Below are 23,892 nucleotides of genomic sequence, written 5' to 3' on the forward strand. Positions count from 1 at the left end.
CCCACACCAGCTACCTGGATTGCTGACAATATAGTGTGAGGTATTCAAGTGAGCTCCTATCTGCTTGAATTGGTGCTAGCTCAGATGTATGTAATAGATCCCATGGCTCCTATCAAAAAAGTATGGAGGACTTTCTTTAATAAACATTGTTTACAGATCATTAATATCATCACATAATTATTAGAAAATCAAAATCTCAAGAAATCAATTTATATATATATATATATATATATATATATATATATATATATATACCTTCATTATACTTTTTCAATGTTTTTTTCAAGAAATTCACCCCCATCTTTTTATCTGCATCTGTGTTCTAATACTATTAACAATCATTGTGCTCCACCAAATCTAATTATACAATAACTTCAGACATCCCAATTTCGATATAACCCACAAATAACTAATTAGTAATTTATCCATTTTATTTCTCTTTTATCCATATTTACGTTTTCATATGTTATAATAAATAACATTCATATCCTTATCCATACTCTTAAAAACATCATACTTAAATTGTTTATAATGTAAATCTCGAACTTCATTAGTCTTTCTACAGTCTAAAAAATATGCTCCTTATTTTCTTACAAATTACACACTGCACATCATTTATCTGGTTTTGTTTACATGTCATATTTACTTTGACAGGCAATTTTTTTGTCAAAAGAAGCCATAAAAATCTTCAGTTTCTAACCTTTTTCTAAATCTCTTGCTTTGTTCATAAATAGCTTTTCTGATATTTTCCTCCTTATTATGCCATAATGTAACATAATATTTATGAGACCATCGTAGTATTTTATATTATTTTATCCATTGCAAAGTTTATTTTCCTACTATTACTTTAAAACATTCACTCCAATGGATCAAAGGAAGTTTGCACTGTAACTTTCAATGGGCGGAGCCTAAGCCTTTTGACAGAATCAAATTATGTCCTCACATTTCAAACAAATGTTCATATCTCTGGAACCATAAGGATTATGAAAGTAGTATAAATGACAAACTCTTCAGCACAAACTATTTTTATAGTGGAAGCATTCTTTAGGTTCTATGTGTTAAACCAAATGTTATAAGTCATAGTAAACACAGTAACTATTACATTTGTAATATTTTGTAAACAACTTATAATATTTCAGCAACCACTGAAGTTACACACGTACTGTTAGCAGCATTTTATTTATCTAGCTGAGAGCTTTCATATGAGGCTAAAGAGTTCTGTCTGTGTTACTTGGTTGTTGAGATATTTAGAAAAATGTGAACATTATAAATATATAAATTAATATCATAAAAACAACAGTTAATATCTATTTAGCTGCACTAGACAGATGTCAGATATTAATGCAGCCGAGCTTGCCACTGTGTCAGTTTTAAGATTAAATCTTTTAAAACTTTGTACATAGCATGGTTTTGGAATTATTAATGCAAATATTTGATGCCTACAGACGTCAGTAGGAGTTAACTGTAGATGCACCATGAAGCGTCACTCAGATGTAATGAGTTAAAGGGGCTTGTGTGCGTTTGTGAGACAGAGATTAGACTTGCTATTTAGGCAAGTATACCAGCAAGCAGTTATAGCTGAGAGTTTCATTACATTTTATTTTATCCATTACAAAGTTTCTTTCTCTGCTACCACGTTAAAAGGTGTGTGTGTGTGTGTGTGTGTGTGTGTGTGTGTGTGTGTGTGTGTGTGTGTGTGTGTGTGTGTGTGTGTGTGTGTTTGTGAGACAGAGATTAGACTTGCTTTTTAAGCAAGTGCATCAGCAAGCAGCTACGAGCTGAGTGGCAGCACATCACGTGTATGGTATAAAGACACCAAGACGTGTCTTGCTTTGAAGCACATGTGCAACAGACACAAGAAGCATAGGAGTATAGCAGAGCTTCTGGATTTTCTTTTTAGTTACTTGTAAGTTTGGTCTGAAATAGATTAACTAATTTGTGGTTGCAGTTACTGATTGATGAAAAAGTACTTTTCATGTATACACAGTCACACAGAATTTAATAGACTCAGACACAAATAAGTACATTGAATGTATCCAGCTTACTGACTAAACTATGAAACTGGAGAGTTTAAAGAAAGAGATTTCATCACAAGTCTTTGAGTGTGAATTCTTAGTAAGTGATAAGTTGGATTTAAGATAGAAAGCTCATTCTGAAAAAAAGTAAGGCTAATACAGAGTTGCTTATGATTTCTGAGAGTTCTCAAACAGATATTAATTCCTTTATGGAGAAGAATAATTCTAGTTATAACACAGATACTTTGGAGAATCATTTATTTTTATTCTGAAAACTACTCACAATAGACACAGGGCTCAGGCAGAGTTTATTAACCTTGTTGAAAAATCTTTATTGCAGACTGAAGTAGATTTTCAGGAAGAGGCAGATGACATTAATATAAAGAAGTGAAATGGCAACAGTGATGGTGATGTCAACAGCCAGTCTGAGTCATCCTTAAATAAGCATAGTAGGAGAAGAGCAGTTGTAGGTTAATTTTAGAATTGATATGGTCAATATGGGGGATAAGGTGAACTATTCTGCTTGTGTGTTAGTTATCAGTGATTCAATTATTAGGAAAAGTATTAGACTACTTGTTTGTATTGATAGACAAAATGTGACAGTTTCTAGCTTATGAAGATGCAAACTCCAAAATATTTACAAAGGCCTTGTCAAATCGATGGAGAAAATATCTACTCATAGCTCAGTAATTATACGTAAAGAAATAAATGATCTGTTAGTGACCCCACACTTCCACATTTATAAGAGGGTTGAGAGTATTTCAGGGGTTTATTTAAAAAATAAAATCAGTGTTTGCTTTTCAGAAATTTTGCCCTCATTAGCCTTTCCAGATTATCAATTCACAAATTAAATATTGTAAAACTTTTTTTTTATTTTACTAGGGAATTAAGGTTAAGGTTAATTACAACTAAATTTGTATGATGCTAATGCTTGAAGTCTTACTAATAAAATCACTGAACTAAATGTACACTGTTCAGTAAACAATTGCAACTTGGTTGTAATTACTGAATTGTGGAATAGTGAAGGAAGACAGCTTCCTAGAGACTTATCTTTTAGCTGCTTGAGAAATAATAGGACAGGAGAATGAGTGATTAGTTTTGTAGACCAATGGCTAAATGTTAGGGTTCTGAAATGGATTACAATTTAGAATTGATTTTTATGGAAGTATTAGTTTCTGACTCTGGTTTCTCCACTACACTTGTTAGTTTGTTATAAAAGTCCTGCATTATCAAGCACTGACCAGCTCTAGTATATCAATGGCTTGGTCAGGCGTATGACTTAGGATAACCTGATAATATTAGGTGACTTTAACTTTCCAGGGATTACTTGGTCTGATGGCACAGCAGCAACAGTGTTGGAGGATGAATTCTACTCTTTATGTATGTTACACATTTAGACTCAGATGATTTTTCTACCAGATCACATAGCATAGATCTTTTAATTACAAACATTCCAGGTAACATTTCTGAGATCAACCAACTGTGTCATTAGGGACTGCAAATCACTTAGCTTTTGAAGTTAATATAATAATTAAAGCTTTTCATATAAATCAACAAAAGAGTATTTTGATAAGTCTAAGCTATTTGATCTGAATATTATTTATCAAATACATTCTATAAACTTGCATTCCTCTGAGTTAAATAATGCTGTGAATAAATGGCAGGAATTTGAAAACATTTGTGAAGTTATTTTGTCCGGATGTAAGAAAACAATAAATAATAGTTTATTGAGGATTACACTTCCATGGTGCAATACTCGTCATACTAAACTTTTGAGAAAATAAGATGAAGAAATTTAGGCTCTGGAAACAGTTCAAGAGACATGATTTAAAATGGGCCTATACTTCTTTAGTCTCGAAAAGCTTAAATGCATCTTTGAAATTAGCAAAAAAGGGAAATCTGAATATAAATTAGTTAGTAGCCCTTGTTCTAAGAAATATTATTCATACATTAGATATATCAGTAATAAGTTTAAACCTTTTAGATCAATTTCTATTTGAGGTGAAGTACTGAACTCTGTAAAATTATTGGCGAATCTGTTCAATGAGCACTTCCTTACAGAAAATGCTACACTGTTTGATGATGTTTGCGATATTATAATTTTAAGAGAAGATGTTTGTATATGCTCAATTTTCAATTTGACCCTTATGTAAGCATCTTTGAACCACAGTAAACAGGGTCCTGATAATATTCCAGGCATTTTATCGGAGCATTGCAGTAAATATGTTTTCACAAGTATTGAACAATTTTTGATAATCTGTTGTATTATGGCACTGTTCACTTGTGGATATAATTCTAATTCAAAAGGGGGGCCTAGAAGGAATCTAAGTAATTAAACCTATCTTTTTACTTCACTGGTGGGGAAGAGTTTTGACAGGTGTCTGTTTCCTTTCTTAATCAGGACTTTCGGGAATGTTTAATGGACCTCACTTAACATAGATTCCCAAAAAAAGTTCTACATTCACTAATTTATTTGAATTTTATGATGCAGTGACTGTTGTCTTAAATATGGGTGATGTCTGTAGTGGCAGCCTACTTGGATTTGTCTAAGGCTTTTGACAGTCTCAATCATTCTGCTATCATTGATGCCATGCTCAAATAAAAATTAACCCATATATTGTTAGTTGGATTACTAACTGGCTTTGTGGTAGATTGCAGGGAGTAAGGATAGGAAATTTCACATCTAGCTGACTTGAAGTGAACAAAGAGGTCCCCAAGGTCTCAGTTCTGGGTCCAGTATTGCTCAAACTGGTATTTTAATTTATTCTTAATATATTTAATGTTTAGTTGATCAAGTATGTGGTTGATATTAAACTAGGTTGTGTTATTAGATTGACAGATAATAGTGACCATTTCAACACTTACATTTGTTTGGTAGCTAAATGGTTAGACTTAACTGTACTAAAAGTTAATAAGGATAAATGTGCTTTGGGAAACCACAGACTGAATATCAAATATAGGTCCCCAAGAGTTACAGAAGATAACAGAATATAAAATGTTAGGTATTATTATATATAGTAAGTATAAGATTAACACCTTAAAAGTTAAAGCTAAGGCAATCATATTAGCTTAATCTTCAAGTACTTTACAGTAAAGAAATAATGTTTCTCTTTTGAGGTTGTTTTTAGCATACGTTCGACCCATCACTGAGTACAACATGTTGTTTTTCTCTACAAGAAATGTGATCTCCTAGTTTTAGAATGTAATCAATGAAAATTTACAAGGCATATCATTACTTACAGAGATAAATCATACCCATCTAGACTGGAAAGTCTAGCCCTCTTATCAATCAGTTACAGATATCTTAGGGGATAAACTTAGCCTACAGGGGGCTCTGGAGTGAAGAATATTAATTTCTGCTAAATACTGAATTGCTGAATACAAGCTTATTAACCAGAGGTGTATATTTTACTTACATAACTGAGGAGTCAAGGTCAGTCTTAAGAGCAAACTATTTAACACTGGCATTAGTTCAACATTGAAACAGGATTTCTTTACATATTTGACAGTGTTCTTCTTTGAAGATATTCAAAAAACAACTTGACACCTGGTTGGGTCTCAGGTTATATACATTCATTAAGGATTCTGTGCTCTAAATGGCCTTTGCCACTCATGCAGGAATTAATTAATAGTTGAAAAACTGAACAATTTCTCCATTATTTCCTCAATAATATAATTCTTGTCTTTTTTATTATTCTTCTTCCAACATATGTTCCATTTTAAATAGCTCATAATATCCCTTTTCTTTCCCATGTAAATATTTTTTCTTATTCTTCTGAAATATATCCTTATATTTTTCTCATGTTGTATTATCAACACAATCTTTTTCTGTTTCATGAAATTTTCCTAAAATGCAAAACAAATGTAATGACACCAAAGAAACATTTTTTTTATTCCAGACCTCCCTTTTTTTCTGCTTTACTATACTCTATTTACATAATTTAAATAGGAACTCAGTATAAAAGAAAATGCCATTTCAAGTAAATCTTTCTCTAAATTTAAAGGCAAATATATATATATATTTTCCACATATCACAATTTTCCAAAATATAGGAATGTGTTAAAACAACTATCTGTTTATAAGGTAAACCAAACGTTTTTCACAAATTAACAATATTGTTAATCTCATTGATAATAGTCACCCACATCTCTTTTTACCTTTCCTTCCAAATCCTACTCCCAAAATTTGAAAACCATATTCCTGCATTTTTAACTGAATCTCCAAAACCTTTACATTTTTCTTTATTAATATTTAAACCTGTATTTCTAATACACATATTTGTATTCCACATAGCTATTTTTATTCAGCCCTTTCAATTTGCAATAATAAGTTATCATCTGTGTATGTTAAATATGTAGGAATTTAAAAATTCAGACATTTTAATATTTCCTTCCCTAACAGATCTAAAGGCCTTACTCACCACTGCTTTAATTACTAAAGCAAACAACAGACTGCTAAAAGGGCAGCCCTGTTTAACAGTTCTTCTTACATGTTGTTTCTTGACTAAACACCCATTTTATTCCAAGAATATCTATATACAGTCCTAATTTAATCTATACATGTTTATATAATCCACACTGCACATATATTTATGATTTACTTTGTCCTGGCCCCGCTTAAATAAATCACACCAAACACATAAAGCCATTTGACGACCTTTATTGAATATTAGTGAATAATAAACTTTAAAAAATACACGCACAATCAAAGGGAGTGCAAAAGGGACACCAACTCACGCCAAAATGTGTCTACATCCTTAAGCCCTACAATGTAACACTACTCTAAGTCCCTCTCTCCCCTACATCTCTTCCTCTAAGCTCCCCTTCTCTTTAACCCTTTACCAACTAAACCAAACCCTGCAATCTAACCTACTTACCAAACACTCAAACCATTATCCTCATAAAGCTATCCTCCACCCTAAATACCTGTAAAGTGGGACCAGGACAAATTAGTTTGTCCCAAACTGTATTTGTCCTGGCCCCCCTTAAATAAATCACATCAAACACATAAAGCCATTTGACAACCTTTATTGAATATTATTGAATAAGAAAATTTATTCACAACAGAAATAATAATCTTCAATAATGATCTCAGGGTAGCATACATATTCACCATGGATGATTCACACCTCAGGGCAGCATACCTACTCACCCTGTTACCTTCTCCACCAGGTCAGCGTACTTACTCACCCACCAACCTCAAATAGGCAGTGTACCTGCTCACCTCATGCCAAATCAACCATTAACCAATGAATTCTCCTTTATTCAAGTAACATCTAGCAGCTCACTCACTCCCCCATGCAATGCATGACCACCTTCCTTAGAGGGAGAACAGAAGAGGATATTCCTTTCCCTCTTCTTCGCCACCAGCCTGCTCCCAGGCTGCTCCTCCTCCTAAACCATAGCCTCAATCATATCTTCTAAAAACAACTTCAAGTGAAGGTTAGACAAATGCAACCCCACCTCATTCAAATGCATCCCATCCGCTTGATACCAAACAACATTCCCATCCAAAAAATCTCTATTTTCAATAGTATGCATCCCCATAAATTCTTAATTGCCTTGCCATTCTCTGGTTAATAAACCTCCTGACCCATTCAATAGCTCTATAACTATAAGCATTCCTCCAACACAAACGAGGAACCAATTCTGACTAAACAATATCCATCCCCGGGTACAATGTCTGCAACCACAACAAATCCTGTATAATAAGATCTACTAATCACTTCTTAGAAAGAATTCCAACATCATTGCCTCCCAAATGAATCACTAATATTCTATGACACCCCAGTCTAAATTTTACCTGCTCAAATTCATGCATCAGCCTATCTCACTTAAGACCCCTAACACCATGCCAAGTCACTGGCCATCCCAAATGGGACAAACCCAAATTTTCACCATCCTCCCTAACCAATGCACATTTACCTGCCCAGTGGATATACAAGTGCTTCAGGATGACAATCTGCTTTCCTAGAAAAGAAGAAAAGAAAATCATTAATCAAACCAACAACTTTTATCTAATATATGATAAAAATGCATTTGAAGACCACCTCACCACTCTTCTTAATAACTTCAATGGAACTGTCCTCTCTACCTAAATCTGTAACCCTGCCAATTCAAAAGGAGTGAGCTGCAAACCTATCCACTGGAAATCCCATGCAATAGAAAACCCTCCTAATTAATTGCATGAATCTACTACTTGTCACAACCTTCCCATCCAGCAAGCAAAAAATCAACTCAAATAAACTCCTGATCCACCTCCTCCTGAATTCCTTGGCCCATCTTACTGGACAAAGGCTAAAATTCCTACCAGGCCTAAGCACCACCAGTGAACCTTTACCCAGTTGATCTGTCTTACTCTTCCATAAACCAATAGTAACCTCCCCATCACCTATGATTATGACCTTCCAACATAATGAACCTAATAACTCCAAAACATGGAAAGCACCAAAATATAACCATACACACAATGTGCCCCACATAAAATAATCCAAAGACCCACCTAGTAATAAGGCTAACCCTTTCAACCTTCAATACTGCCCTCGTCAGTGGCAAATGCATATCCCCCTATTCCCCAACCACTCTCCACCACCCCTTCAACATCCGCCCTACTGTCCATGACTTTGTAAAATCCTGCAATCCAGATACCTTAGCTAAAATACTAATAGCAGCCAAATCTATCCTGACAGTTTGCAATGCCTTACCTAGTCCCCAAGCTTGGGCTAAGTAACGCAACAACAACTCTTTTGACTATATCCCTTCCTCTTCTGGCAACTGTAGAACAAACTGATTAAAATCACAAAGAGCCCTACCATAAGCCTTCCTTGTAGAGAGAACCCAAGAATGATGCACCAACCTCCTGGCTACCTTGACCCAAGATTCCACACCTCTTCTGGCAAGATTTCCGGTACTTCCTCTGCTCCCTGGAGCCAACAGCTGAAACCTGCAAAACTGAAATCACGACAAGCTATCACCAATATCATTCTTTACACCAGGCACATTCACTGCTGTAAACAAAAAGTTTATTAACAGACTCTGCAAAACCAATTTACATAATACCAACAATAACAATTCCAACTTAGTCATCTTCTTTTGTAAAACCCTCACCACAGCCATATTGTCAGAATGAAAAGCTACTCACTTGTCCCATAAATAATCCTTCCACACTACAGAAGTTACCCATATAGGCATCAACTCTAGAAAGGCCACATTATGCCTCCATTCTTCTTTCCAAGCTTGAGGCCATTTAGCCGCAAACCACCGCCCTCCAAAGTAGGCCCCCATACCAAGGCCCCCAGCTGCATCTGTAAATAACTTTAGTTCTTCCTGCCCCACTTAGTCTGACTGCCAAAAGAATATCCCATTAAAATGTTGCAAAAAGCAAGCCCACAACAACAAATCCTCCCACACCAACTTGGTCATCCTAACCCAATGATGTTTACTCCCACCCCCTTTCAACATAAACACCACCTGAAAAAATATTATATGTCTCTTACTTGCTTCTTGCTTGGTGTGATGGATCTGCAGTGTTCAAATAACTTTTATAATAAATCTTTATATACTCTTTTTAAACATATTTTGGAGAATTGCTTATCCTGTAGAAACAATACTAAACTTCCTTGTTTAACAATGTCTTGTAAGAGACCAGCTTTTCTGACAGTGTGAATATCCTGTAACAGTGTCCTGATGTCCATGTAGAAAACATATTTTTGAGGAACACATTGTCCTGTATTCTGTTTGAATCTGTGTATAGAAACATGTGTTCTTATGTCAATGCTGATAAGCATATCCTGTTTTTTTATGAAAACATATTTTTGAGAAAACACATTGTCAGAGATCAGCTTTTCTGACAAGTGTGACATCCTGTATTTTATTTGGATCTTTGTATAAAAACATCTGTTATAAATGTCCATTCAGCAGATTCCTTTTCCAAGCCATGGTCATTTAGTATGACTGCTGATCACATATTACTTAAGCTTTGTTTCTGCATTTAAGCAAGCCTTTTCTTTCAGCATATTTACAACATAATTAATTTCAGATTTATATTCATAAATCTAACAATTCCTCTGTTTTAAACATACTCAAAACATTTTATATAGAAAACACATTAAGAAACAAACCTTTAGTTTGATACAACAAATCAAAATGCAATTTTACATAGTTAATACAATGATATTAAAGTATTACTACCAAAACTGAATGTATTTAACAACTTTTTCTTTTGCAGACCATTCTGTGAAAATATTTTATCAGTTATGAGCTGTGTCTGCTTTAATGTTACTTGATTAATTTATTATTTTGCAATCACAGAATTTAATTTATGACTTAGAACGGTTTCATTAACTCTTTGCAACTGTTGAATCAACTAAAGAGACAGTAACCATGTGCTACTGCAAGCATTTATACACTACTGAAAACACACAATTTCAAAGTCATTTTAACCATAACATTGTGGTCATGTCTTTGAACTGCCCATTAACATCTTGGTAAAGTACTGAACTGGGCTTAGATAATAAATATTTGAAAGCAGTTATTTTACTGTGGTAAAACCAATGATATTACAACTTGACAAATTACTTGAACTTATTACGATGTATCCTGTACAGTATGTATTTACACAGACTGTTTGCTATTCATGCATTTCAATCTAGTAGGTACCCTGACCCATTTTTTTATTAAATATGGTTTTCACACATATTTATTACTAGACATTAATCTCATTTGTACTGAATTCTTCTGCATTTGTACATACAATGACTATAAAGTACATTTAGTCTAATCTTACAAATTTAATAACATTAATATTAAGCAAAATCTTGGAAAATGTTTGTCTCTTTAGAAATATCTAGTGGAATTGATACCAAATTCATATGTCCTGTTATTTTAAACTACATACTCAACAATTATTAAACATTGATGTTTTTATACCAACATTGTTTTGCCAAAACATATTAAAAATAGTGACCATTCTTGCTATTAGAAACATTTATGCATTTTGCATATCTTTATTCTCTCTTGTATAGCTTTAATAAAGCAATTTTAAATCATCTCTTGTTTTTTCTAAACAATAAAATAATAACCATTATGATAGCTATTAACAACTTGTAAAATATCTTATCCTGTCAGGTTTAATCCAGTTTACCAGTATTTCTAATACACTAATACCTGTTTTTCCCTCTACCTAAAAGAGTATTGTCAAGAATGAATGAGATATATTTTTTTTCCTGTAGCTTTATTTTAGACCCTTATTATTTATTTTTATGTAGCTTTATTTCAGACCCTTGTCACAGTCTGTTTATACAGTCAGTGTAAAACTGAGAAAGTGCCCTCCTCTTATACAGTCAGTGTAAAACTGAGAAAGTACTCCCCTGTAGTACTTCAGCACTGTTTACCTGCCCTATGCTGTGAAAATAGAATGTATGTCAGCCTAACACTATGGTTATACATTTATTTTATTAAATTATGAACTTTTGTCTGATTTGATAATTTTTTATAAAGCTTTTGCTGTTTACTACCTCTAGTATGTATTTACACCCTGCTGCACAATTGATTTGAACTGTATATATACTATAGCCCATTTGCTGGCTGTACTTGATGCACCTGAGTTTTCTTCTCTTTTAACATTTACTTGCAAACAGATTATCAGTGACATCTATGCACAATTGTGGCATTTTATGACAATTATTAAATAGTGTTGTCTGTAAACATTTTAACAATTATGTTTTAATAACAATGATGCTTTAGAAAACTCAAGCTACTTGCCTGGCAATCAGTCTTGTTGTTTATCTTATCTTTCCAGCATTTCCTGTAACTATTCATCTAGTCTAGGAAGGTCAGAGCTCACATTTCATACTCTGTAAACTATAGTTAATTCTTTTAGCATTTTTCCTTTAATGTGATTGTGATTTGCATAACTATGCATTTATACAACATAAATAGACATCATTTTACAATTACCTTACATGGATTTCAGTATTTTTTTATTATTTATTTATTTAACTATTGAACTGTCCTGCCATTAATTTTACAAAAACTGTTTGAATAATACCATCTGTGATTTTCTTCTTAAAATTCAGAACTTTAACTGTTTGATGTTACTATATAATTATAAACAAATTGTAAAAAACAAAATAGATATTAGTTTAACCAACACATTTATATTATTTATATTTGCTGTTGTCTGCCTTATTGTAACAGATGTACTCTAGATGAAAAGAACACACATGCATGTCTGTCTTGTATATGTATATCTTTATACAAGCATGTCATGTCTTGTGACTTTAAATCTTTATTCTTAACTATTTTTATTTAATTTATACACTAGAACAGTTTTGTTTACCTTTTGACTATGCTAATGAATGGCATTCATATGCTTTACTTTACTGTAGTACTGATAGATGTCTTGCTTTAACTGAATGAAATTAAAACATTTAAAATGATTTGTCCAGACATCAGATCCTACCATCCTACCATGTATGTTTAACCATTTTCAAAACATAAACATATTATAAAATATATTTCTTTTGCACAGATTAACTGTGTATGCAGGAAATTCCCAGTCTTTGTCAGTTGAGCTAATGTATTGCCTTTATCCTGCAACTGAAGTTGAATTTCCTGTGATGTTACATGGTCTTTCTGACATTCCTTAGTAAGCTGTTCTGCTGAATTTGAAACTCCTATGCACTTTTGAAAAGATGTGTGTATAACTTGTCTAAGCTTCCTGAACTCATTGTGTCTGTCTTTTAGAAGTTTATTACATTTCTTTGTAACAAAATGTACTAGAGTTTCTATCAGTAACTGATTTGACTCACATGTGGTGACAGGACATAACTGTTCAACATCAGAATGAAATGGAAACACTTTACCCTTAGTTAATTCTTCAGATCTGTCTTTACAGTCTATTTTTTTAGCAATATGATGCAATATTATTTTATGACATAATACACAAAATGCAGTTTTTGTTGAAGCACACAATAAACATATGTCATATTTCACATGATTTTCTTTGAGATACCAGTCAAATATTGTAATACATTTGCATAATGCCTTACTATCAACCTGCCCTAATAAGGTTTTACATTTACTAATGTGCTGTGTATACCAACATAGCATTTTTTTACATTTGCTTAAATTATGCATGAAAATATCCATACTGTCTAATCTAATATCCAAGACTGTTTAATATCCAAAACTGTCGAATAGCAACCATACTAAAAAATGTGACGTAGAAAAAAGTCTTACCAGTGAGCAAGAAAACAGGTGATCAGGCTGTTGTTGCAGATGGATGGAAATTTTTCAAAGTCACTTGAGAAGCTGGGAAAGCACAACAGGCAGTGGACTGATGGGCTAGTGGATATCCCCTTTTCTTTAGTGAAATTATGGCACTGCGACTGGAACTTCTGTCTCACTCCGGATGTAGACGTCTAAAAAACTTTACTACTGCAAGCTGCATAAACTGGAATACTTCTGTTCAGAATTGACACATACGTACAAATGTTAGTTACTGCAATTTGACTGAAGTGACCCTCTGCAGGGCTTACCATCACTCCTCCTGTGTTTGAATGCAGATTGTAGGTTCAAATGCAGACTAGCTTGCCATTGAAAAATTATATGGTGCTAGTCACTCAGCTGCCTCGCCATTGAAAAAATATATTATATGTCTCTTACTTGCTTCTTGCTTGGTGTGATGGATCTGCAGTGTTCTTAAGACACTCAGTCTTGCTGGCTGGATTCTTGCTAAAATTCAAAGTCTGATTATATTTGCATTCACAGTCTGTTGCATACAGAAACTTGCAGAATATACACTGATGAGAGAATATACTTTGCAGCATCAACTTTAAAGAGCAGTAACAAATAACTTTTATAATAAATCAAACGAAACCACGTTGCAGCTTAAAAGTACTGTTCCAACTTTACTTCTCATATAGTACAGATGATGTGAGAGATATAACATTTACCTCAGAACACCAAATGTGTTCCTACCATATCCCTAAACAACTGGATTTATACAGCTCTTTATATACTCTTTTAAACATATTTTGGAGAATTGCTTATCCTGTAGAAACAATACTAAACTTCCTTGTTTAACAATGTCTTGTAAGAGACCAGCTTTTCTGACAGTGTGAATATCCTGTAACAGTGTCCTGATGTCCATGTAGAAAAACATATTTTTGAGGAAACACATTGTCCTGTATTCTATTTGAATCTGTGTATAGAAACATGTGTTCTTATGTCAATGCTGATAAGCATATCCTGTTTTATGAAGAAAAACATATTTTTGAGAAAACACATTGTCAGAGATCAGCTTTTCTGACAGTGTGAACATCCTGTATTTTATTTGGATCTTTGTATAAAAAACATCTGTTATCCTGTTTTTCCATGCAGAATAACATGCCATTGTTCTTTAAGGGAAAAATGTCCATTCAGCAGATTCCTTTTCCAAGCCATGGTCATTTAGTATGACTGCTGATCACATATTACTTAAGCTTTGTTTCTGCATTTAAGCAAGCCTTTTCTTTCAGCATATTTACAACATAATTAATTTCAGATTTATATTCATAAAATCTAACACCACCAACCTACAAAAGGGGCACCCTGGGTGTACCGCTCGACAGGCAAAATTCAAAAGCCCCAACAACTCCATGACTGATCGAATCTGTATCTTATCCTTGTCCAGTACTAACCTTATAGCTGTACTAAGCCTCTTTGACTTATCCTCAGGCAGACAAAACAGTCCCCACTCTGCATCTACCATTAATCCCAAAAATTCCAATGGTCTCGCCGATCTTATGCTAGGCCAGTGGTATCCCCAACTCCTCGCACATGGTTGTAAACTCCTGCATCTCTTCCTGGGCCCTTGCTCATCCTTCACCCACTATTAGGAAATCATCTAAATAGTGAACTGCCTTCTGTGTTCCCACCCTCTGCTGCCATACTCAGTGTAATATCATACTGAACTTCTCAAACGTTATACATGCCACTGAACAACCCATAGGCATGGCTTTGTCAAAATAGTACTTGTCATCTACCATCATCCCCAGCAATGGCCAATCCTCTGGCCTGACTGGCAGCAAGTGAAAGGCAGACTCAATGTCAACTTTTACTAGCTATGGCTCCCGAAATTCCCTAATCACCTTAACAGCATCATCTAAGGATGCATAATGCACCCTGACCTCCTCCTTTGCAATAAAATCATTAACTGACCCCCCCTTCCAAACGAGACAAGTGATGTGTCAGTCTAAATTCCCTAGCTCGTTTCTTTGGCACTAGCCCCATTGGTGACACCTTGCAACAACAGAAGGGCGGACTGTCGAAAGTACCCAATACCCGCTCCACCTGCCGCTCCTTCTCCACCAAACCCTGCAATATGTCCTCTTTACCTTGCACTGACCGCAGGTTCTTACAACGCCCCCCACTTCACCCATGCTAGACTTAATAGGAAACCCCCGCTGAAACCCCTGTAATATCTCATTCTTAATCGCGAGGCCAGGAAACCGCCAAAGCATGCACCACAGGACCTCCACCTTAATGGGGAAAGGTGCCCTTCTCCTAGTCTCTCTAAAGAACACACTTCTCTGGTAACCAATAAAATTACCCATACCATATATGGCTTGAAACCCTTGTGTGGTGGGAACCATAACATTGCAATTCAACTCGGAAAGGTTGTGGCAACCATAAAAATATGCCCGAATGACTCCCTCCACATCTTGAGCAAGTGTGTGCAAATTTGCACCCTACCCAAGAACAAGAGCCAGTATTGAAAGACCAACACACACCCACTCTGTCTCCCCCACTTATCCTTCTGCTAAAGCCACCATAACTATCCATTATTGTGGCTAACCATATATCTGGATGACGCGCCTCCCAACATAGTGAATAGTCCACAGCCTTCTGTTTGCGGAAACGCTGATCATACCAGAGCCACACATTCCTCGGCCTTAACCATTGTGCCTCCCGAATGGTAAGGAAATAACCCAGAAGTGGCAGGGCCAATGACCTGTCTTTCTCCAGCTGCACAGCCATATTGTAAATAAAACCTACCACCCAATTATCCCACGTCCTAGGGCAACTTTTACCTACCTCTTTCCTCCCCAAAGCCACTAATGCTGCCAACAAGTCCTTACTATTAGCCAACTCTGCCTCCACTAACCACTGCACCCCTTCCACATCAATCAACTTAAATGCATCAACATATTCCCCTTTCCAAATTTTTTCTTTCACTGATCCTGGAATATGCAGAGTCAAAAAGACAGCTCCTGCCTCTTGTCCCAAGGCTTGGCTGATTAACCAGTCCACTGACCACAGCCCAAATTCAGGGCCTACATCTGAGCCATAAGCCAAATTATCCCATGACCCTACACTAACCCCAGTTGAATCCCCTCCAGCATACCCAGATAAGTCTGTTGCCCCCTCTGTGCACCCTCTATTGCATGCCATCCTCTCCCGAGAGCCCCACCTAAGAGTTCCACTTCATCTCCACTCCCCCAAAATCCTCACTGCTCACTTCCCCAGCCAGAACTGATGAGGCAAAACCATTACCTGAATCTCCATCTTGAGGTGAGCAGGGTGCTAATGCCTCCACTGTGACCACCTACTTTGCTGTCTTCTGCCTTTTCCCCCGGGCTGGGGTTCTCGATGTGGAACATCACTTCTTTTGCCCTGGTGCCTGCTCCTTCTCCTTTACTGCCTCAGTTACTGACACATCCTGAAATAATTCCTTGACCTGGGCCACAATAGCTTGTCACCGCTGATGTAGTCCCAGTAAGTTAGCCATCTGTAAGAAGAGAAACAACACATACATTAATACCACTCCTCGGCCCAAAATACCCTAGCCCACCTATCCCACCCTAATCCCCTTAGCCGCATTGCCCTACATTCTTTCTCACATATGCTTACCTACTCTACCCTTTAGCTTGTGGAGAAAAAAAACCCTGTCGTACTATAAATATCTACAATCAACAGTAGCCTGTAGTGAGTGTTGAAATCCCTTGGAAAAATCAGCCCTGCCAAGTATTGCACCAGGGACCCTGTACACTGTAATCAGAGTAATGTACCATTACCATTTTTGCTGCTGTCACCCTGCTCACTGCTATAAAGCTTTCCAATGACCAGTCTTTGCAAGTCTGGAACCCCAGACCCATCTCTCAACTTCTGAGAGCCAGAACTCTGGATGAAGCCTAAAATGATGGGAAGATCAATAGGGACAGATTTTAACTATTGCTCTTACCAAGTTGGAAAACTGATAGAATAAGTGGCTTTGCATTAGTATGAATTCATGAAGGATCTGGAATCTTAAACTCGAATGTTTGTCATTATTTAATAGCTTCAATCCACAGCTAACTGCCAGAAAGATACAGCTTTCTGGAAGACCTCACCAAAACTATGAGGCAAAACTCAGACATTCTGTAAAATCTGTACAGTGAGAGGTATGCCAGGACCCCTGCACTCCTAGCCACAGTAATCTACCACTCAGCCCTCTGCTGTCACCGCCGCTCCACTAAATGCAGCTCTTATCCTTATTGTAGCAAGATTTTTGTTTTACCTTCTCTGTACGCTGGCCTCCTGTGCACTCTCCCTGTATGAAAGGGAAAGCATACCGATGGGATGCAACAGCTGTTGCCCCCAATGTACATGTGTGAAGACAACAGCAATGTGAGGACGTTCCTGGGCTACCTTAACAGGAACTATTAACTGACCAGAAACACCATGATGAGGACCAACACCACCACACAAACCCACCAGGGCACGAAAAAGAGCAGCCCTGACCACCACACCACCATCAATGGTGCTACCTCTAAGGCAACCCGCCATAACCACCAACCACAACCACCAGGGCATTCACGAGGCTGCCAATCATCAGGCCTGAACCACCTCATGGCCCTACCACCCCCCTTTGGATTAGCAGAGTCACGACCAGGAAAGAAGAGCCACCGAAGCACCACCGGACCCCAACATCCAACCTCAGCATAACCCACGCACCAGCAGACCACTGGGGAACCAAAAAGACAAACAGCCACACACACCACCAGGTAAGCCAAGCATCATACTCCAGCCATGCCATGCACCACACACCCACAGCTCATGGATCCTCCAAGATGGGAAACTCCTGCCCAGTTCATGGGCTCCCTATCTTATCCCCCATAATGTCCATCGCTCCCCACACTCCCATTATCAACCTAGCAGAGATAAAAAAATATATACATACATATCTTGCCTTAACCTCAGATCATCTCACCACACATTCCATCCAAGGCCTACCTGACTCTGTGATACCTACAAGGTTGTCTGAACATGGGTTAGCTACAACACCAGCACCAACTCATGCCAAAATGTGCCTACTTCCTCTAAGCCCTACCACTTAACACTATTCTAAGTCCCTCCCTCCCCTACATCACTTCCCCTAAGCTCTCCTTCTCTTTAACCCTTTACCAACTAAACCCAAACCCTGCAATCTAACCTACCTACCAAACAATCAAAGCGTTATCCTTATAACACTATCCCCCACCCTAAAGTGGGACCAAGACAAATTAGTATGTCCCAAACTTCATTTATCACCTTCTCGATATCACAAACAATATCATCATCATCATCATAATCATTAATCCCTTTTTCCCATTTTGTACATGGAGTTGGGGTATTGTGTCAACTGTCACAATCTCTCTCAATACAATGTCACTCTCCTACCTTCCTCGACAGTCATGCCTGGTTGTTCTAGGTCTTCTCTTGCATAATCCATCCACTTCCTTGCTGGATCTTCCTCTTGCCTTCTTCCTGTCTATCCCAAATTTTCTTCACCAGATTGTCTTCTGCTTTTCTGCCCTATGTCTGAACCATTGTTATTTGTTATCTTTGACTTTCTCTGCAATTGGATCTGCTTTGGCTTCTGCTCTGATGCACTTATTTCTTTGTCAGTCCAACAGTGTACTTCCTACCACCTTTCTCAGGCATTCCATCTCTGTCACATCTAGCTTTCTCAATGGCTCTGCCTTTACTGCCCAGGTTTCTGTACCATACAGTAGTACTGGTTGAACTACTGTTTTTCACACCTTAATTTTCAGCTTCTTTGACATTCCTCTGTCATACACTACACCTGACACTCTGCCAGTTGGCCGCAGCCCCTCTGAGTCTAGCTTTGACCTCCTCATTTAGACATCCCTTCTTCTCAACCACCTAGCTCCCTCTCCCAAATACTTGAACTTGTTAACTTGCTCTACTATTTCACTTATAGCTCATACCTAGGCTTCTTATGATTTTTCCCCATTTGTAACCATTACAACTGTCTAATCTGTATTCAGATTCACCCCATGTGCCTTTAGCTTTGCATTCAGTTCCCCTATTTGTTTGCTGAAGTTTTATTCAGAGTCTGCCTGTAATGCCACATTGTGTGCATACAGTAACTTTATTGAGCTGTCCCATCTGCCCTGTTTGCTAATGTAGTACATCACCAGTATGGACAGCAGTGGCTCAAAGTTGAACTCTGATGCACACCCAGTCTGTGAGACAGAACACTTTTAATGTCCTGTGGACTGGTACGAAGGTTTTTGCTGTCATCCCTTATAAAGGGTGCCTGACAATCATCTTTATCTTCCTGTCTTAGCTTTATAACCTGATGGAGATTCTTTGTGTCATCTAATGGTTCACTTTCCAGTAGTTGGTAGAGTGCCTCTGATGACGTGTTTTTTGCTATTGCAACTACTCTCTTAGCCTCTTTGGTAGCCAACCAGTATTCCTTCTTAGCCTAGTCCATCTTTTCTATCTCCCACTTTTTCCTTCACTCCTTCTTACTTTTGATGAATTCCAGAACTTCTGCATATCATAGTCAGCGTTCCTTATGTGCCTTATTTCCATACATGGATTGGCTGCAGATCTGTTCTATATCCTCATACATGCTGTTTTGCAGCACTGCCATTCTTCTTGAGCTGCACCTATTTCCTTTTCTTCCTCAGGTGCAAGAGTGCCAAGTAATTCGTTGAAGTTTTGTGTTTTCTCTCCAGTCAGTTTCCAGGTCTTCAGCCTAGTTTCTGTTTACCTTAGAGACTTCTCTGACTACTGCTTGCAGCTGATTGTGGCAACCATTGAATTATGCTGGGGGCTGGCTGCTTCAGTGAGAATAACTTTACAATCTCTGATTTTACCCTGGTGCCCTTTCCTTACTAGGAGAAAGTCTACTTGAGTTCCATGTCGACTACTGTTGTATGTCAGCTTGTGATTGTCTCTCTTGCTGAAACATGTGTTGGCCAGCAACAACCCATATGCCAGGCAAAGTCTAGAATGGTCTCTCCTTCTTTATTCTTCTGTCCCCATCCATGTGAACCCAGGCTGTACTCATATCCTGTTCTGTCTGTTCTAATATGTGCATGCATGTCATCCATTATCAACATCAATTCATGTTGCCCTGCTTTATCCAGTAGATCCTGCAACTGCTGCCGGAATACATTTTTTTCGTCAATATCACAACCCTGAAGTGGGGCATAAACCAAGATTATGATTACTGCCCTGTCATTACACTGGAATCTGATTGCCATGAGTCTATCACTAATTCTAATGATCTCCCTCAATGTCTTCCAAAGCCCTTCCCCACTACAATTCCCACACCCATTTCTTGTTTGTCTTACACTCAGGATCCCAAGCCAAGTGGCTCTGCAGTACTCCCCTTCCATTCTATGTCCTGGATGCATTAGAATGCCCATTTTTCTCTTTACAATTATGTTATCCACTTCCAATCTTTGTTGTGTCAGGAACCTACACTGATTGTAGGAATTTTTAGTTGATGCTTGGCAGATTGATTGGTTTTACATCCAGCTTTTGCTAAACAGTGATATTCCAGGTAACACAAGCTGGACACCTTGGTACCAGCCAGCTAGCCAGGCAATGATTTATTAACCCTGGGCTATTGGGCTTTATAGTGGCAATACACTGACCAGTAGAGGCACATACACCCCTCCCAGGGTTAGCATGGGTCCCTTGTATAGGTCGGGGTAGGAAAGGTCCTCAATCAACTTATCACTGGCAAATATCCATGCCCATTTGTTGACATTAATCAACATGACTGAATCACCTGGAGCCAATATTTACACCATCAACAGGCTAGCCCTGAGGCAAAGGCAGAACAATGTCTAGTGGGCTGTTATAACAGACATTATACCAATCAGTAGTTCTCAGACTATCAATAATTGCCTTGCTCAATAAATAACAGTGTAGTAGAAATGGCTCATGACTTTATAGGGATTCTGCATGAGTTTGCCAAACCTAGTCTCATCTATGCAGAATCCCTATAAAGTCATGAGCCATTTCTACTACACTGTTATTTATTGAGCAAGGCAATTATTGATGGTCTGAAAACTACTGATTGGTATAATGTCTGCTATAACAGCCCACTAGACATTGTTCTGCCTTTGCACTAACAAAGGAAAGGGTTCATCTGCTAAAGCTTGTTTTGAATTCATGCCTAGCTCCTCATTTGGAATGAAAGCATATTTTGTGTGTGACACTGAGTGCCCCTTATGGTGGTTGAAGATGACTTAGTTAAGCCCTGTTAGAGTCCATTGCATACTTGTTGCAGACTTGTGAGCTTCGTGTGAATTTTGCTTCTTGACTGAATGCATCTCTGTTTGCTTCAGGACAGTGTGCTACTATATTTTGTTTCTCATGCTGCCAGTTGGAGACAGTTCATTTTCTTTATTCCATGTTCCTTTTATAATATCCTGGATGTGGGGATACAACTTTTTCACCTATTTATACACTGATTTTTTTTTATGAAGATGTGATCGCTCTGCTTGGAAAATGTAGTAATCATATATGAACTAATTTTGATGCCCATGTCCATATTCTTCTTCTTTCTCTCTCAATGAATTTGTACTTTGCTAAAGATTATGCTCAACTTATTCCCTCCATTACAGTTCTGCAAGCTTGTATAATAACTTTCAATGTTTACAGCCTGAACCTTTGGACAGACTCAAATTATACCCTTGCAGTTCAAACAAATGTCTATATCTCTAGAAAAATAAGTGTAAATGCGAAATTGTTCAGCATAAACTAGTCTTTACAGTGGTCACATTCATTAGATATCTGGTCCTTTGTTATACTTTATAAATAACTTAAAATACCTCAGTTATCCCTCAGGATTCACACATACAGTCAACAGAATTTTACTCATCCAGCTGCAAACTTTTAAAAGAATCTTAGCAATACTGTCAGTGTCACATTGTAGTTACGATTTTCAGTGAACTATGAAATGTATGCCTACGTAAATAACTGCAGTATGAATAACATTTAATATTGCCTCAGTTGCACTAGGCAGTGGTCTTATATCAAAGCAGTTGTATTACTTATCATGCAAGCTTCAATGTGATATCTTTCAATAGCTTGTATGTCACATGATTTTGAAATTATTCACATAAACATTATCAGACATTATTAGACACAAAATGGTGTGACTGGGATGATTTTGGAGAAATGCCTGGAGGCATCACTATGGTTTAACAACATTTGCACTGAATGTCAAATGTGTCTTTTATGAGAAAGGACTGATATGACATTTCAAAGTGTGATCAATAGACCGACCCATTCTTCAAACTAGAGTCGATGTCTTGCAACCTTTGGTTGAATATTAATTTGTGAAGGACTCGGGACTGATTGCCTAAGCTGGCTTTTGTCAATAGTAAAGCAGAATGCTCATTTCCCAGCTAAACTGTTAGCATGTCCTAAACAGGACATAATGATGCAGTCAAATACTCTTCTGACAAATGCAGTAACAGTACAAAGTGTATCTGTACTTTGTCAAAAAGCATTTTTATCTGTCAAATACTCAAGTTGGAATTTTGATACAATTTAGAGACTCCTGAAGAGTAGATATTGCAGATAAATGGTGCTCTCCACTTCTCAGTTTTAGTTAAGTAAACTAAAATGTGTGCGTGTGTGTGTGTGTGTGTGTGTGTGTGTGTGTGTGTGTGTGTGTGTGTGTGTGTGTGTGTGTGTGTGTGTATAAAACAAATATAATATAATAATATATTCCTTTCATGTAGCAGAAACAGCATAACTTTAAAGTTTTACCAGAGCATCACAGTGTTAAACTACCAGCTTGCCATGAAGATGACAAATCATTTTTACCTGCATTGTTTCCAGTCCTGCAAATTTAGTGCAATTCTTTACTAAGCACATTAAATGATGTAAAACTTTGCCTTTTAAATTGTGGGGGTTATAGCTAACATGATTATGTAGTTCATTTGACAAATGCTGCCACATAACTTCAGCTATAGCTTAATATTTTATCTAAAAGAAACTTTCTTTTCCTACAATTATAGAGTAGCACAGGAGGCAGCCGCATACTGTACAAAGTCATCAATGTTATTATTAGAAAGAGGTGATAGTGCATTATATGTTAATATCTCTGGTGAAAAGATGTTGTCCATCTTGCCTGTCATTCAGTAGCTCAAACCTACAGCACAATATAACATTTTCCTGATTACCAGACCTGCATGCTTCACCTTCTGCATGCTGTCATGGACACTGAAGCACATTAGAGTTGTTCAAGAGCAGGGCATTCAGGAAGCAGGAGGAGCATTTCAGACTTACAGATGTGCTTTTGCCATAAATTAAAATGCCAAAAGTTGGAATAATGCTATAGAAGAACTTGCTCACTACTGTGTCTAGTATGTATGTAACATAACTTGGATGTCCTTTCACAGTTGACTCACCATATGTAAGAATATTGCAGGGAAATATTTAATGCTGTTGCTGCATTTAGAGAAGATCTGGCAAACATTTGCTGTACTGTCTTGCCAATGACATTTCTATGAGATATAAAGGGAAAAAAGCACTTCATGAGAGAAGGTATTCCTGAGATAGCTTTCTCCTTATCACTGGCAATCTGAGGCCT

The sequence above is a fragment of the Protopterus annectens genome, chromosome 1.part0 (assembly GCF_019279795.1).
Source record: "Protopterus annectens isolate FY-2018-M chromosome 1.part0, PAN1.0, whole genome shotgun sequence".
Taxonomy (NCBI): Eukaryota; Metazoa; Chordata; order Ceratodontiformes; family Protopteridae; genus Protopterus; species Protopterus annectens.